Raw genomic sequence first — 18175 nt, 5'->3', positions numbered from 1 at the left:
TGTTTGTATTCCGATGGAATTTCTGTGTTTGATCGTCAATAAGAAGGCCAGAGGGATACAGTAAACCCGAAGTGAAGCATCGGAATCTATAACTAGTGTCACACGAATTGTTCGAAACATAGACAGTAAGAAGAGTCAGTTTTCTTGTACTTAAGTCGGCATTGTGCCTTTTGTATCTAATTCCGATGCAATTTCTGTGTTTCATAGTCAATAAGAAGGTCACAGCGATACAGTAAACCTGAAGTGAAGCATCGGAATCTATAACTAGTGTCACAGGAATGGTTCAAAACATAAACAGTAAGAAGCGTCAGTTTTCTTGTACTTAAGTCGGCATTGTGCCTTTTGTATTTAATTCCGATGCAATATCTGTGTTTCATCATCAATACGAAGGTCAGAGGGATACAGTGAACCTGCAGTGAAACATCGGAATCTATAACTAATGTCACAGGAATGGTTCAAAACATAGACAGTAAGAAGAGTCAGTTTACTTGTACTTAAGTTGGCATTGTGAGTTTTGTATTTCATTCCGATGCAATTTCTGTGTTTCATCGTCAATAAGAAGGTCAGAGGGATACAGTAACCCTGAAGTGAAGCATCGGGATCTGTAACTAGTGTCACAGGAATGGTTAAAAACATAGACAGTAAGAAGAGTCAATTTTCTTGTACTTAAGTTGGCATTGCGCCTCTTGTATTTAATTCGGATGCAATTTCTGTGTTTCGTCGTCATTAAGAAGGTCACAGGGTTACAGTAAACCTGAAGTGAGCCATCGGAATCTATAACTAGTGTCACAGGAATGGTTCAAAGCATAGACAGTAAGAAGAGTCAGTTTACTTGTACTTAAGTCGGCATTGTGCCTTTTGTATTTAATTCCGATGCAATTTCTGTGTTTCATCGTCAATAAAAAGGTCAGAGGGATACAGTAAACCTGAAGTAAAGCATCGGAATCTATAACTAGTGTCACAGGAATGGTTCAAAACATAGGCAGTAAGAAGAGTCAATTTTCTTGTACTTAAGTCGGCAGTGCGCCTTTTGTATTTAATTCCGATGCAATTTCTGTGTTTCATCGTCAATAAGAAGGTCAGAGGGATACAGTAACCCTGAAGTGATGCATCGCAATCTGCAACTAGTGTCACAGGAATGGTTCAATTCATAGACTGTAACAAGAGTCAGTTTTCTTCTACTTAACCCGGCATTGTGCCTTTTGTATTTAATTCCGATGCAATTTCTGTGTATCGTCGTCAATAAGAAGGTCCAAGGGATACAGTAAACCTGAAGTGAAGCATCGGAATCTAAAACCGGTCTCACATGAAAGGATCAAAACATAGACAGTAAGAAGAGCCAGTCTTCTTGTACTTGAGTCGGCATTGCGCCTTTTGTTTTTAATTCCGATGCAATTTCTGTGTTTCACCGTCAATACGACGGTCATTGGGATACAGCAAACCTGAAGTGAAGCATCGCAAACTATAACTAGTGTCACAGGAATGGTTCATAACATAGACAGTGAGAAGTGTCAGTTTTCTTGTACTTTAGTTGGCATTGTGCCTTTTCTATTTAATTCCGATGCACTTTCTAAGTTTCGTCGTCAATAAGAAGGGCCAAGGGATACAGTAAACCTGAAGTGAAGCATCGGAATCTAAAACCGGTCTCACAGGAAAGGTTCAAAACATAGACAGTAAGAAGAGCCGATCTTCTTGTACTTGAGTCGGAATTTTACCTTTTGTATTTAATTCCGATGCATTTTCTGTGTTTCATCGTCAATAAGAAAGTCAGAGGGATACAGTAAGCCTGAAGTGATTCATCGGAATCTATAACTAGTGTCACAGGAATGGTTCAAAACATAGACAGTAAGAAAAGTCAGTCTACTTGTACTTAAGTCGGCATTGTGCCTTTTGTTCGTATTCCGTTGCAATTTCTGTGTTTGATCGTCAATAAGAATGTCAGAGGGATACAGTAAACCTGAAGTGAAGCATCGGAATCTATAATTAGGGTCAAAGGAGTGGTTCAAAACATAAACAGTAAGAAGCGTCAGTTTTCTGGTACTTAAGTCGGCATTGTGCCTCTTGTATCTAATTCTGATGCAATATCTTTGTTTCATCGTCAATTAGAAGGTCAGAGGGATGCAGTAAACCTGAAGTGAAGTATCGGAATCTATAACTAGTGTCACAGGAATGGTTCAAAGCATAGTGAGTAAGAAGAGTCAGTTTTCTTATAATTATGTCGGCATTGTGCCTTTTGTATTTATTTCCGATGCAATTTCTGTGTTTCATCGCCAATAAGAAGGTCAGAGAGATACAGTAACCCTGAAGTGATGCATCAGAATTTATAACTAGTGCCACAGGAATGGTTCAAATCATAGACAGTAACAAGAGTCAGTTTTCTTGTACTTAACCCGGCATTGTGCCTTCCGTATTTAATTCCGATGCAATTTCTGTGTATCGTCGTCAATAAGAAGGTCCAAGGGATACAGTAAACCTGAAGTGAAGCATCGGAATCTAAAACCGGTCTCACATGAAAGGACCAAAACATAGACAGTAAGAAGAGCCAGTCTTCTTGTACTTGAGTCGGCATTGCGCCTTTTGTTTCTAATTCCGATGCAATTTCTGTGTTTCATCGTCAATAAGACGGTCATTGGGATACAGCAAACCTGAAGTGAAGCATCGGAAACTATAACTAGTGTCACAGCAATGGTTCAAAACATGGACAGTAAGAAGAGTCAATTTACTAGTACTTATGTCGGCATTGTGCCTTTTGTATTTAATTCCGATGCAACTTGTGTGTTTCATCGTCAATAAGAGGGTCGCAGGGATACAGTAAACCTGAAGTGAAGCATCGGAATCTATAACTAGTGTCACAGGAATGGTTCAAAACATAAACAGTAAGAAGCGTCAGTTTTTTGTACTTAAATCGGCATTGTGCCTTTTGTATTTAATTCCGATGCAATATCTGTGTTTCATCGTCAATAAGAAGGTCAGAGGGTTACAGTAAACGTGAAGTGAAGCATCGGAATCTATAACTAGTGCCACAGGAATGGTTCAAAGCATAGACAGTGAGAAGAGTCAGTTTTCTTATGATTCAGTCGGCATTGTGCCTTTTGTATTTAATACCAATGCAATTTCTGTGTTTCATCGTCAATAAGAAGGTCAGAGGGATACAGTAATCCTGAAGTGATGCATCGGAATCTGCAACTAGTGTCACAGGAATGGTTCAAATCATAGACAGTAAGAAGAGCCAGTTTTCTTGTCCTTAACCCGGCATTGTGCCTTTTGTATTTAATTCCGATGCAATTTCTGTGTTTCGTCGTCAATAAGAAGGTCCAAGGGATACAGTAAACCTGAAGTGAGCCATCGGAATCTATAACTAGTGTCACAGGAATGGTTCTAAGCATAGACAGTAAGAAGAGTCAGTCTACTTGTACTTAAGTCGGTATTGTGCCTTTTGTATTTAATTCCGATGCAATTTCTGTGTTTCATCGTCAATAAGAAGGTCAGAGGGATACAGTGAACCTGAAGTAAAGCATCGGAATTTATAACTAGTGTCACAGGAATGGTTCAAAACATAGGCAGTAAGAAGAGTCAATTTTCTTGTACTTAAGTCGGCAGTGCGCCTTTTGTATTTAATTCCGATGCAATTTCTGTGTTTCGTCGTCAATAAGAATGTCCAAGGGATACAGTACACCTGTAGTGAAGCATCGGAATCTAAAACCGGTCTCACAGGAATGGTTCAAATCATTGACAGTAAGAAGAGAGAATCTTCTTGTACTTGAGTCGGCATTGTGCCTTTTGTATTTAATTCCGATGCAATTTCTGTGTTTCATCGTCAATAAGAAGGTCAGAGGGATACAGTAAACCTGAAGTGAAGCATCGGAATATATTACTAGTGTCACAGGAATGATTCAAAGCATAAACAGTAAGAAGAGACAGTTTTCTAATAATTAAGTCGGCATTGTGCCTTTTGTATTTAATTCCGATGCAATTTCTGTGTTTCATCGTCAATAAGAAGGTCAGAGGGATACAGTAACCCTGAAGTGATGCATCGGAATCTATAACTAGTGTCACAGGAATGGTTCAAAACACAGACAGTAAGAAGAGTCAGTTTTCTTGTACTTATCCCGGCATTGTGCCTTTACTATTTAATTCCGATGCAATTTCTGTGTTTCGTCGTCAATAAGAAGGTCCAAGGGATACAGTAAACCTGAAGTGAAGCATCGGAATCTAAAGCCGGTCTCACAGGAAAGGATCAAAACATAGAAAGTAAGAAGAGTCAGTCTTCTTGTACTTAAGTCGCCATTGTGCCTTTTGTTTGTATTCCGATGATATTTCTGTGTTTGATCGTCAATAAGAAGGTCAGAGGGATACAGTAAACCTGAAGTGAAGCATCGGAATCTATAACTAGTGTCACACGAATGGTTCGAAACCTAGACAGTAAGAAGAGTCAGTTTTCTTGTACTTAAGTCGGCATTGTGCCTTTTGTATTTAATTCCGATGCAATTTCTGTGTTTCATGGTCAATAAGAAGTTCACAGGGATAAAGTAAACCTGAAGTGAAGCATCGTAATCTATAACTAGTGTCACTGGAATGGTTCAAAACATAGACAGTAAGAAGAGTCAGTCTTCTTGTACGTAAGTCACCATTGTGCCTTTTGTATTTCATTCCAATGCAATTTCTGTGTTTCATCGTCAATAAGAAGGTCAGAGGGATACAGTAAACCTGAAGTGAAGCATTCGAATCTATAACTAGTGTCACAGGAATGTTTCGAAACATAGACAATAGGAAGTGTCAGTTTTCTTGTACTTAAGTCGGCATTGTGCCTTTTGTACTTATTCCGATGCAATATCTGTGTTTCATCGCCAATAAGAAGGTCAGAGAGATACAGTAACCCTGAAGTGATGCATCAGAATCTATAACTAGTGTCACAGCAATGGTTCAAACATAGACAGTAAGAAGAGTCAGTTTTCTTGTACTTAAGTCGGCATTGTGCCTTTTCTATTTAATTCCGATGCCCTTTCTGTGTTTCGTCGTCAATAAGAAGGGCCAAGGGATACAGTAAACCTGACGTGAAGCATCGGAATCTAAAACCGGTCTCACAGGAAAGGATCAAAGTATAGACAGTGAGAAGAGCCGATCTTCTTGTACTTGAGTCGGCATTGAGCCTTTTGTAATTAGTTCCGATGCAATTTCTGTGTTTCATCGTCAATAAGAATGTCAGAGGGATACAGAAAACCTGACGTGAAGCATCGGACTCTATACCTAGTGTCACAGGAATGGTTCAAATCATAGACAGTAAGAAGAGTCAGTCTTCGTGTACTTAAGTCGCCATTCTACCTCTTGTATTTAATTCCGATGCAATTTCTGTGTTTCATCGTCAATACGAAGGTCAGAGGATTACAGTAAACGTGAAGTGAAGGATCGGAATCTATAACTAGTGTCACAGCAATGGTTCAAAACATGGACAGTAAGAAGAGTCAGTTTACTAGTACTTATGTCGGCATTGTGCCTTTTGTAATTAATTCCGATGCAATTTGTGTGTTTCATCGTCAATAAGAGGGTCACAGGGATACAGTAAACCTGAAGTGAAGCATCGGAATCTATAACTAGTGTCACAGGAATGGTTCAAAACATAAACAGTAAGAAGCGTCAGTTTTCTTGTACTTAAGTCGGCATTGTGCCTTTGTATTTAATTCCGATGCAATATCTGTGTTTCATCGTCAATAAGAAGGTCAGAGGGTTACAGTAAACGTGAAGTGAAGCATCGGAATCTATAACTAGTGTCACAGGAATGGTTCAAAGCATAGACAGTGAGAAGAGTCAGTTTTCTTATGATTCAGTCGGCATTGTGCCTTTTGTATTTAATACGAATGCAATTTCTGTATTTCATCGTCAATAAGAAGGTCAGAGGGATACAGTAATCCTGAAGTGATGCATCGGAATCTGCAACTAGTGTCACAGGAATGGTTCAAATCATAGACTGTAACAAGAGTCAGTTTTCTTCTACATAACCCGGCATTGTGCCTTTCGTATTTAATTCTGTTGCAATTTCTGTGTTTCATCATCAATAAGAAGGTCAGAGGGATACAGTAAACCTAAAGTGAAACATCGGAATCTATAACTAATGTCACAGGAATGGTTCAAAGCATAGACAGTAAGAAGAGTCTGTTTACTTGTACTTAAGTTGGCATTGTGAGTTTTGTATTTCATTCCGATGCAATTTCTGTGTTTCATCATCAATAAGAAGGTCAGAGGGATACAGTAAACCTGAAGTGAAGCATCGGGATCTGTAACTAGTGTCACAGGAATGGTTCAAAACATAGACAGTAAGAAGAGTCAATTTTATTGTACTTAAGTCGGCATTGCGCCTTTTGCATTTAATTCGGATGCAATTTCTGTGTTTCGTCGTCATTAAGAGGGTCACAGGGTTACAGTAAACCTGAAGTGAGCCATCGGATTCTATAACTAGTGTCACAGGAATGGTTGAAAACATAGACAATAAGAAGAGCCAGTTTACTTGTACTTAAGTCGGCATTGTGCCTTTTGTATTTAATTCCGATGCAATTTCTGTGTTTCATCGTCAATAAGAAGGTCAGAGGGATACAGTAAACCTGAAGTAAAGCATCGGAATCTATAACTAGTGTCACAGGAATATTTCAAAACATAGGCAGTAAGAAGAGTCAATTTTCTTGTACTTAAGTCGGCATTGCGCCTTTTGTATTTAATTCCGATGCAATTTCTATGTTTCGTCGTCAATAAGAATGTCCAAGGGATACAGTAAACCTGTAGTGAAGCATCGGAATCTAAAACCGGTCTCACAGGAAAGGTTCAAAACATTGACAGTAAGAAGAGAGAGTCTTCTTGTACTTGAGTCGGCATTGTGCCTTTTGATTTTTATTCCGATGCAATTTTTGTGTTTCATCGTCAATAAGACGGTCACAGGGATACAGCAAACCTGAAGTGAAGCATCGGAATCTATAACTAGTGTCACAGGAATGGTTCAAATCATAGACAGTAAAAAGAGCCAGTTTTCTTGTACTTAACCCGGCATTGTGCCTTTTGTAGTTAATTCCGGTGCAATTTCTGTGTTCCGTCGTCAATAAGAAGGTCCAAGGGATACAGTAAACCTGAAATGAAGCATCGGAATCTAAAACCGGTCTCACAGGAAAGGATCAAAACATAGACAGTAAGAAGAGAGAATCTTCTTGTACTTAAGTCGGCATCGTGCCTTTTGTTTGCATTCCGATATAATTTCTGTGTTTGATCGTCAATAAGAAGGTCAGAGGGATACAGTAAACCCGAAGTGAAGCATCGGAATCTATAACTAGCGTCACACGAATGGTTCGAAACATAGACAGTAAGAACAGTCAGTTTTCTTGTACTTAAGTCGGCATTGTGCCTTTTGTATTTAATTCCGATGCAATTTCTGTGTTTCATAGTCAATAAGAAGTTCACAGGGACACAGTAAACCTGAAGTGAAGCATCGGAATCTATAACTTGTGTCACAGGAATGGTTCAAAACATAGACGGTAAGAAGAATCAGTTTCCTTGTACTTAAGTCGGCATTGTGCCTTTTGTATTTAATTCCGATGCAATTTCTGTGTTTCATCGTCAATAAGAAGGTCAGAGGGATATAGTTAACCTAAAGTGAAGCATCGGAATCTATAACTAGTCTCACAGGAATGGTTCAAAACATAGACAGTAAGAAGGGTCAGTTTTCTTGTACTTAAGTGGGCATTGTGCCTTTTGTATTTAAGTCCGATGCAATTTCTGTGTTTCATCGTCAATATGAAGGTCACAGGGATACAGTAAACCTGAAGTGAAGCATCGGAATCTATAACTAATGTCACAGGAATAGTTCAAATCATAGACAGTAAGAAGAGTCAGTTTACTTGTACTTAATTCGGCATTGTGCCTTTTGTTTTTAATCCCGATGCATTTTCTGTGTTTCATCGTCAATAAGAAGGTCAGAGGGATACCGTAAACCTGAAGTGAAGCATCGGAATCTGTAACTAGTGTCACAGGACTGGTTCAAAGCATGGACAGTAAGAAGATTCAATTTTCTTGTACTTAAGTCGGCATTGCGCCTTTTGTATTTAATTCGGATGCAATTTCTGTGTTTCATCGTCAATAAGAAGGTCAGAGGGTTACAGTAAACCTGAAGTGAAGCATCGGAATCTATAACTAGTGTCACAGGAATGGTTCAAAGCATAGACAGTAAGAAGAGTCAGTTTACTTGTACTTAAGTCGCCATTCTGCCTTTTGTAATTAAATCCCATGCAAATTCTGTGTTTCATCGTCAATAAGAAGTTCAGAGGGATACAGTAAACCTGAAGTGAAGCATCGGAATCCATAACTAGAGTCACAGGAATGGTTCAAAGCATAGGCAGTAAGAAGAGTCAGTTTTCTAATAATTAAGTCTGCATTGTGCCTTTTGTATTTAATTCCGATGAAATTTCTGTGTTTCATCGTCAATAGGATGGTCAGAGGGATACAGTAAACCCGAAGTGAAGCATCGGAATCTATAACTAGTGTCACAGGAATGGTTCAAAACATAGACAGTAAGAAGAGTCAGTCTTCTTGTACTTAAGTCGGCATTGTGCCCTTTGTTTGTATTCTGATGCAATTTCTGTATTTCATCGTCAATACGATGGTCAGAGGGATACAGTAAACCCGAAGTGAGGCATCGGAATCTATAACTAGTGTTACAGGAATGGTTCAAAGCATTGACAGTAAGAAGAGTCAGTTTTCTTGTACTTAAGTCGGCATTGTGCCTTTTCTATTTAATTCCGATGCCCATTCTGTGTTTCGTCGTCAATAAGATGGGCCAAGGGATACAGTAAACCTGACGTGAAGCATCGGAATCTAAAACCGGTCTCACAGGAAAGGATCAAAGTATAGACAGTGAGAAGAGCCGATCTTCTTGTACTTGAGTCGGCATTGAGCCTTTTGTAATTAGTTCCGATGCAATTTCTGTGTTTCATCGTCAATAAGAATGTCAGAGGGATACAGTAAACCTGAAGTGAAGCATCGGACTCTATACCTAGTGTCACAGGAATGGTTCAAATCATAGACAGTAAGAAGAGTCAGTCTTCGTGTACTTAAGTCGCCATTGTACCTTTTGTATTTAATTCCGATGCAATTTCTGTGTTTCATCGTCAATACGAAGGTCAGAGGATTACAGTAACCGTGAAGTGAAGGATCGGAATCTATAACTAGTGTCACAGCAATGGTTCAAAACATGGACAGCAAGAAGAGTCAGTTTACTAGTACTTATGTCGGCATTGTGCCTTTTGTATTTAATTCCGATGCAATTTGTGTGTTTCATCGTCAATAAGAGGGTCACAGGGATACAGTAAACCTGAAGTGAAGCATCGGAATCTATAACTAGTGTCACAGGAATGGTTCAAAACATAAACAGTAAGAAGCGTGAGTTTTCTTGTACTTAAATCGGCATTGTGCCTTTCTATTTAATTCCGATGCAATATCTGTGTTTCATAGTCAATAAGAAGGTCACAGCGATACAGTAAACCTGAAGTGAAGCATCGGAATCCATAACTAGAGTCACAGGAATGGTTCAAAGCATAGGCAGTAAGAAGAGTCAGTTTTCTAATAATTAAGTCTGCATTGTGCCTTTTGTATTTAATTCCGATGCAATTTCTGTGTTTCATCGTCAATAGGATGGTCAGAGGGATACAGTAAACCCGAAGTGAAGCATCGGAATCTATAACTAGTGTCACAGGAATGGTTCAAAACATAGACAGTAAGAAGAGTCAGTCTTCTTGTACTTAAGTCGGCATTGTGCCCTTTGTTTGTATTCTGATGCAATTTCTGTATTTCATCGTCAATACGATGGTCAGAGGGATACAGTAAACCCGAAGTGAGGCATCGGAATCTATAACTAGTGTTACAGGAATGGTTCAAAGCATTGACAGTAAGAAGAGTCAGTTTTCTTGTACTTAAGTCGGCATTGTGCCTTTTCTATTTAATTCCGATGCCCATTCTGTGTTTCGTCGTCAATAAGATGGGCCAAGGGATACAGTAAACCTGACGTGAAGCATCGGAATCTAAAACCGGTCTCACAGGAAAGGATCAAAGTATAGACAGTGAGAAGAGCCGATCTTCTTGTACTTGAGTCGGCATTGAGCCTTTTGTAATTAGTTCCGATGCAATTTCTGTGTTTCATCGTCAATAAGAATGTCAGAGGGATACAGTAAACCTGAAGTGAAGCATCGGACTCTATACCTAGTGTCACAGGAATGGTTCAAATCATAGACAGTAAGAAGAGTCAGTCTTCGTGTACTTAAGTCGCCATTGTACCTTTTGTATTTAATTCCGATGCAATTTCTGTGTTTCATCGTCAATACGAAGGTCAGAGGATTACAGTAACCGTGAAGTGAAGGATCGGAATCTATAACTAGTGTCACAGCAATGGTTCAAAACATGGACAGCAAGAAGAGTCAGTTTACTAGTACTTATGTCGGCATTGTGCCTTTTGCATTTAATTCCGATGCAATTTCTGTGTTTCATCGTCAATAAGAAGGTCAGAGGGATACAGTAACCTTGAAGTGATGCATCGGAATCTGCAACTAGTGTCACAGGAATGGTTCAAATCATAGACTGTAACAAGAGTCAGTTTTCTTCTACATAACCCGGCATTGTGGCTTTCGTATTTAATTCTGTTGCAATATCTGTGTTTCGTCGTCAATAAGAAGGTCCAAGGAATACAGTAAACCTGAAATGAAGCATCGGAATCTAAAACCGGTCTCACAGGAAAGGATCAAAGCATAGACAGTAAGAAGAGGCAGTCTTCTTGTACTTAAGTCGGCATCGTGCCTTTTGTTTGTATTCCGATGGAATTTCTGTGTTTGATCGTCAATAAGAAGGTCAGAGGGATACAGTAAACCCGAAGTGAGGCATCGGAATCTATAACTAGTGTCACACGAATGGTTCGAAACATAGACAGTAAGAAGAGTCAGTTTTCTTGTACTTAAGTCGGCATTGTGCTTTTTGTATTTAATTCCGATGCAATTTCTGTGTTTCATAGTCAATAAGAAGGTCACAGCGATACAGTAATCCTGAAGTGAAGCATCGGAATCTATAACTAGTGTCACAGGAATGGTTCAAATCATAAACAGTAAGAAGCGTCAGTTTTCTTGTACTTAAGTCGGCATTGTGCCTTTTGTATTTAATTCCGATGCAATATCTGAGATTCATCATCAATAAGAAGGTCAGAGGGATACAGTAAACCTAAAGTGAAACATCGGAATCTATAACTAATGTCACAGGAATGGTTCAAAGCATAGACAGTAAGAAGAGTCAGTTTACTTGTACTTAAGTTGGCATTGTGAGTTTTGTATTTCATTCCGATGCAATTTCTGTGTTTCATCATCAATAAGAAGGTCAGAGGGATACAGTAAACCTGAAGTGAAGCATCGGGATCTGTAACTAGTGTCACAGGAATGGTTCAAAACATAGACAGTAAGAAGAGTCAATTTTATTGTACTTAAGTCGGCATTGCGCCTTTTGCATTTAATTCGGATGCAATTTTTGTGTTTCGTCGTCATTAAGAGGGTCACAGGGTTACAGTAAACCTGAAGTGAGCCATCGGAATCTATAACTAGTGTCACAGGAATGGTTGAAAACATAGACAGTAAGAAGAGCCAGTTTACTTGTACTTAAGTCGGCATTGTGCCTTTTGTATTTAATTCCGATGCAATTTCTGTGTTTCATCGTCAATAAGAAGGTCAGAGGGATACAGTAAACCTGAAGTAAAGCATCGGAATCTATAACTAGTGTCACAGGAATGTTTCAAAACATAGGCAGTAGGAAGAGTCAATTTTCTTGTACTTAAGTCGGCATTGCGCCTTTTGTATTTAATTCCGATGCAATTTCTATGTTTCGTCGTCAATAAGAATGTCCAAGGGATACAGTAAACCTGTAGTGAAGCATCGGAATCTAAAACCGGTCTCACAGGAAAGGTTCAAAGCATTGACAGTAAGAAGAGAGAATCTTCTTGTACTTGAGTCGGCATTGTGCCTTTTGATTTTTATTCCGATGCAATTTTTGTGTTTCATCGTCAATAAGACGGTCAGAGGGATACAGCAAACCTGAAGTGAAGCATCGGAATCTATAACTAGTGTCACAGGAATGGTTCAAATCATAGACAGTAAAAAGAGCCAGTTTTCTTGTACTTAACCCGGCATTGTGCCTTTTGTAGTTCATTCCGGTGCAATTTCTGTGTTCCGTCGTCAATATGAAGGTCCAAGGGATACAGTAAACCTGAAATGATGCATCGGAATCTAAAACCGGTCTCACAGGAAAGGATCAAAACATAGACAGTAAGAAGAGTCAGTCTTCTTGTACTTAAGTCGGCATCGTGCCTTTTGTTTGCATTCCGATGGAATTTCTGTGTTTGATCGTCAATAAGAAGGTCAGAGGGATACAGTAAACCCGAAGTGAAGCATCGGAATCTATAACTAGCGTCAGACGAATGGTTCGAAACATAGACAGTAAGAACAGTCAGTTTTCTTGTACTTAAGTCGGCATTGTGCCTTTTGTATTTAATTCCGATGCAATTTCTGTGTTTCATAGTCAATAAGAAGTTCACAGGGACACAGTAAACCTGAAGTGAAGCATCGGAATCTATAACTTGTGTCACAGGAATGGTTCAAAACATAGACGGTAAGAAGAATCAGTTTCCTTGTATTCAAGTCGGCATTGTGCCTTTTGTATTTAATTCCGATGCAATTTCTGTGTTTCATCGTCAATAAGAAGGTCAGAGGGATATAGTTAACCTAAAGTGAAGCATCGGAATCTATAACTAGTCTCACAGGAATGGTTCAAAACATAGACAGTAAGAAGGGTCAGTTTTCTTGTACTTAAGTGGGCATTGTGCCTTTTGTATTTAAGTCCGATGCAATTTCTGTGTTTCATCGTCAATATGAAGGTCAGAGGGATACAGTAAACCTGAAGTGAAGCATCGGAATCTATAACTAATGTCACAGGAATAGTTCAAATCATAGACTGTAAGAAGAGTCAGTTTACTTGTACTTAATTCGGCATTGTGCCTTTTGTTTTTAATCCCGATGCATTTTCTGTGTTTCATCGTCAATAAGAAGGTCAGAGGGATACCGTAAACCTGAAGTGAAGCATCGGAATCTGTAACTAGTGTCACAGGACTGGTTCAAAGCATGGACAGTAAGAAGATTCAATTTTCTTGTACTTAAGTCGGCATTGCGCCTTTTGTATTTAATTCGGATGCAATTTCTGTGTTTCATCGTCAATAAGAAGGTCAGAGGTTTACAGTAAACCTGAAGTGAAGCATCGGAATCTATAACTAGTGTCACAGGAATGGTTCAAAACATAGACAGTAAGAAGAGTCAGTTTACTTGTACTTAAGTCGCCATTCTGCCTTTTGTAATTAAATCCCATGCAAATTCTGTGTTTCATCGTCAATAAGAAGTTCAGAGGGATACAGTAAACCTGAAGTGAAGCATCGGAATCCATAACTAGAGTCACAGCAATGGTTCAAAGCATAGGCAGTAAGAAGAGTCAGTTTTCTAATAATTAAGTCTGCATTGTGCCTTTTGTATTTAATTCCGATGCAATTTCTGTGTTTCATCGTCAATAGGATGGTCAGAGGGATACAGTAAACCCGAAGTGAAGCATCGGAATCTATAACTAATGTCACAGGAATGGTTCAAAACATAGACAGTAAGAAGAGTCAGTCTTCTTGTACTTAAGTCGGCATTGTGCCCTTTGTTTGTATTCTGATGCAATTTCTGTATTTCATCGTCAATACGATGGTCAGAGGGATACAGTAAACCCGAAGTGAGGCAACGGAATCTATAACTAGTGTCACAGGAATGGTTCAAAACATTGACAGTAAGAAGAGTCAGTTTCCTTGTACTTAAGTCGGCATTGTGCCTTTTGTATTTAATTCCGATGCAATTTCTGTGTTTCATCGTTAATAAAATGGTCATTGGGATACAGTAAACCTGAAGTGAAGCATCGGAATCTATAACTAGTTTCACAGAATTAGTTCAAAACATAGACAGTAAGAAGAGTCAGTTTACTTGTACTTTTTCGGCATTGTGCATTTTGCCTTTAATTCCGATGCATTTTCTGTGTTTCATCACCAATAAGAAGTTCAGAGGGATTTGGTAAACCTGTAGTGAAGCTTCGGAATCTATAACTAGTGTCACAGGAATGGTCCAAAACATAGATAGTAAGAAGAGTCAGTTTACTTGTACTTAAGTTGGCATTGTGCGTTTTGTATTTCATACTGATGCAATTTCTGTGTTTCATCGTCAATAAGAGGGTCAGAGGGATACAGTAAACCTGAAGTGAAGCATCGGAATCTATAACTAGTGTCACAGGAATGGTTCAAAACAAAGACAGTAAGAGGAGTCCATTTTCTTGCACTTAAGTCGGCATTGCGCCTTTTGTGTTAAATTCCGATATAATTTCTGTGTTTCATCGTCAATAAGAAGGTCAGAGGGATACAGTAAACCTGAAGTGAAGCATCGGAATCTATAACTAGTGTCACAGGAATTGTTCAAAGCTCAGACAATAAGAAGAGTCAGTTTTCTTATAATTAAGTCGGCATTCTGCCTTTTGTATTTAATTCCGATGCAATATCTGTGTTTCATCGTCAATAAGAAGGTCAGAGGGATACAGTAAACCTGCAGTGAAGCATCGGAATCCATAACTAGTGTCACAGGAGTGGTTCAAATCATAGACAGTAAGAAGAGTCAGTTTACTTGTACTTAATTCGGCATTGTGCCTTTTGTTTTTAATCCCGTTGCATTTTCTGTGTTTCATCGTCAATAAGAAGGTCAGAGGGATACAGTAAACCTGAAGTGAAGCATCGGAATCCGTAACTAGTGTCACAGGACTGGTTCAAAACGTGGACAGTAAGAAGATTCAATTTTCTTGTACTTAAGTCGGCATTGCGCCTTTTTTATTTAATTCGGATGCAATTTCTGTGTTTCATCGTCAATAAGAAGGTCAGAGGGTTACAGTAAACCTGAAGTCAAGCATCGGAATCTATAACTAGTGCCACAGGAATGGTTCAAAACATAGACAGTAAGAAGACCCAGTTTACTTGTACTTAAGTCGGCATTCTGCCTTTTGTATTTAAATTCCATGCAATTTTTGTGTTTCATCGTCAATAAGAAGTTCAGAGGCATACAGTAAACCTGAAGTGAAGCATCGGTATCTATAACTAGTGTCACAGGAATGGTCCAAAACATAGATAGTAAGAAGAGTCAGTATACTTGTACTTAAGTTGGTATTGTGCGTTTTGTATTTCATTCCGATGCAATTTCTGTGTTTCATTGTCAATAAGAGGGTCAGAGGGATACAGTAAACTTGAAGTGAAGCATCGGAATCTATAACTAGTGTCACAGGAATGGTTCAAAGCAAAGATAGTAAGTAGAGTTTATTTTCTAGTACTTAAGTCGGCATTGTGCCTTTTGTACTTATTTTAGATGCAGTTTCTGTGTTTCATCGTCAATAAGAAGGTCAGAGGAATATAGTAACCCTGAAGTGATGCATCGGAATCTATAACTAGTGTCACAGGAATTGTTCAAAACATAGACAGTAAGAAGTGTCAGTTTTTTGTACTTCAGTCGGCATTGTGCCTTTTGTATTTATTTCCGATGCAATTTCTGTGTTTCATCGTCAATAAGAAGGTCAGAGGGATACAGTAACCTGAAGTGAAGCATCGGAATCCATAACTAGTGTCACAGGAATGGTTCAAATCATAGACAGTAAGAAGAGTCAGTTTTCTTGTACTTAACCCGGCATTGCGCCTTCTGTATTTAATTCCGATGCAATTTCTGTGTATCGTTGTCAATAAGAAGGTCCAAGGGATACAGTAAACCTGAAGTGAAGCATCGGAATCTATACCTAGTGTCACAGGAATGGTTCAAAACATAGACAGTAAAAAGAGTCAGTCTTAGTGTACTTAAGTCGGCATTGTGCTTTTGTATTTAATTCCGGTGCAATTTCTGTGTTTCATCGTCAATACGAAGGTCAGAGGGTTACAGTAAACGCGAAGTGAAGAGTCGGAATCTATAACTAGTGTCACAGCAATGGTTCAAAACATGGACAGTAAGAAGAGTAAGTTTACTAGTACTTATGTCGGCATTGTGCCTTTTGTATTCAATTCCGATGCAATTTCTGTGTTTCGTCGTCAATAAGAAGGTCACAGGGTTACAGTAAACCTGAAGTGAGCCATCGGAATCTATAACTAGTGTCACAGGAATGGTTCAAAGCATAGACAGTAAGAAGAGTCAGTTTACTTGTACTTAAGTCGGTATTGTGCCTTTTGTATTTAATTCCGATGCAATTTCTGTGTTTCATCGTCAATAAGAAGGTCAGAGGGATACAGTAAACCTGAAGTAAAGCATCGGAATCTATAACTAGTGTCACAGGAATGGTTCAAAACATAGGCAGTAAGAAGAGTCAATTTTCTTGTACTTAAGTCGGCAGTGCGCCTTTTGTATTTAATTCCGATGCAATTTCTGTGTTTCGTCTTCAATAAGAATGTCCAAGGGATACAGTACACCTGTAGTGAAGCATCGGAATCTAAAACCGGTCACACAGGAAAGGTTCAAAACATTGACAGTAAGAAGAGAGAATCTTCTTGTACTTGAGTCGGCATTGTGCCTTTTGATTTTTATTCCGATGCAATTTTTGTGTTTCATCGTCAATAGGACGGTCAGAGGGATACAGCAAACCTGAAGTGAAGCATCGGAATCTATTACTAGTGTCACAGGAATGGTTCAAAACATAGACAGTAAGAAGAGTCAGTTTACTTGTACTTAAGTTGGCATTGTGCCTTTTGTATTTAATTCCGATGCAATTTCTGTGTATCATCGTCAATAAGAAGGTCAGAGGGATACAGTAAACCTGAAGTGAAGCATCGGAATATATTACTAGTGTCACAGGAATGGTTCAAAACACAGACAGTAAGAAGAGTCAGTTTTCTTGTACTTATCCCGGCATTGTGCCTTTACTATTTAATTCCGATGCAATTTCTGTTTTTCGTCGTCAATAAGAAGGTCCAAGGGATACAGTAAACCTGAAGTGAAGCATCGGAATCTAAAACCGGTCTCACAGGAAAGGATCAAAACATAGACAGTAAGAAGATCCAGTCTTCTTGTACTTAAGTCGCCATTGTGCCTTTTGTTTGTATTCCGATGGAATTTCTGTGTTTGATCGTCAATAAGAAGGTCAGAGGGATACGGTAAACCTGAAGTGAAGCATTCGAATCTATAACTAGTGTCACACGAATGGTTCGAAACCTAGACAGTAAGAAAAGTCAGTTTTCTTGTACTTAAGTCGGCATTGTGCCTTTTGTATTTAATTCCGATGCAATTTCTGTGTTTCATGGTCAATAAGAAGTTCACAAGGGATAAAGTAAACCTGAAGTGAAGCATCGTAATCTATAACTAGTGTCACTGGAATGGTTCAAATCATAGACAGTAAGAAGTGTCAGTCTTCTTGAACTTAAGTCGACATTGTGCCTCTTGTATCTAATTCTGATGCAATTTCTGTGTTTCATCGTCAATATGAAGGTCAGAGAGATAGAGTATAGCTGAAGTGTAGCATCTGAATCTATAACTAGTGTCACAGGAATGGTTAAAATCATAGAGAGTAAGAAGAGTCAGTCTTTTTGTACTTAAGTCGGCATTGTGCCTTTTGTATTTAATTCCGATGCAAAATCTGTGTTTCATCGTCAATTAGAAGATCAGAGGGATACAGTAAACCTGAAGTGAAGCATCGGAATCTATAACTAGGGTCAAAGGAGTGGTTCAAAACATAAACAGTAAGAAGCGTCAGTTTTCTGGTACTTAAGTCGGCATTGTGCCTCTTGTATCTAATTCTGATGCAATTTCTGTGTTTCATCGACAATGTGAAGGTCAGAGAGATAGAGTATACCTGAAGTGTAGCATCTGAATCTATAACTAGTGTCACAGGAATGGTTAAAAACATAGAGAGTAAAAAGAGTCAGTCTTCTTGTACGTAAGTCACCATTGTGCCTTTTGTATTTCATTCCAATGCAATTTCTGTGTTTCATCGTCAATAAGAAGGTCAGAGGGATACAGTAAACCTGAAGTGAAGCATTCGAATCTATAACTAGTGTCACAGGAATGTTTCGAAACATAGACAATAGGAA

Source organism: Schistocerca piceifrons, unplaced genomic scaffold (genome assembly GCF_021461385.2).
Source record: "Schistocerca piceifrons isolate TAMUIC-IGC-003096 unplaced genomic scaffold, iqSchPice1.1 HiC_scaffold_2246, whole genome shotgun sequence".
Classification (NCBI taxonomy): domain Eukaryota; kingdom Metazoa; phylum Arthropoda; class Insecta; order Orthoptera; family Acrididae; genus Schistocerca; species Schistocerca piceifrons.
Note: the sequence above shows the minus strand (reverse complement) of the source record.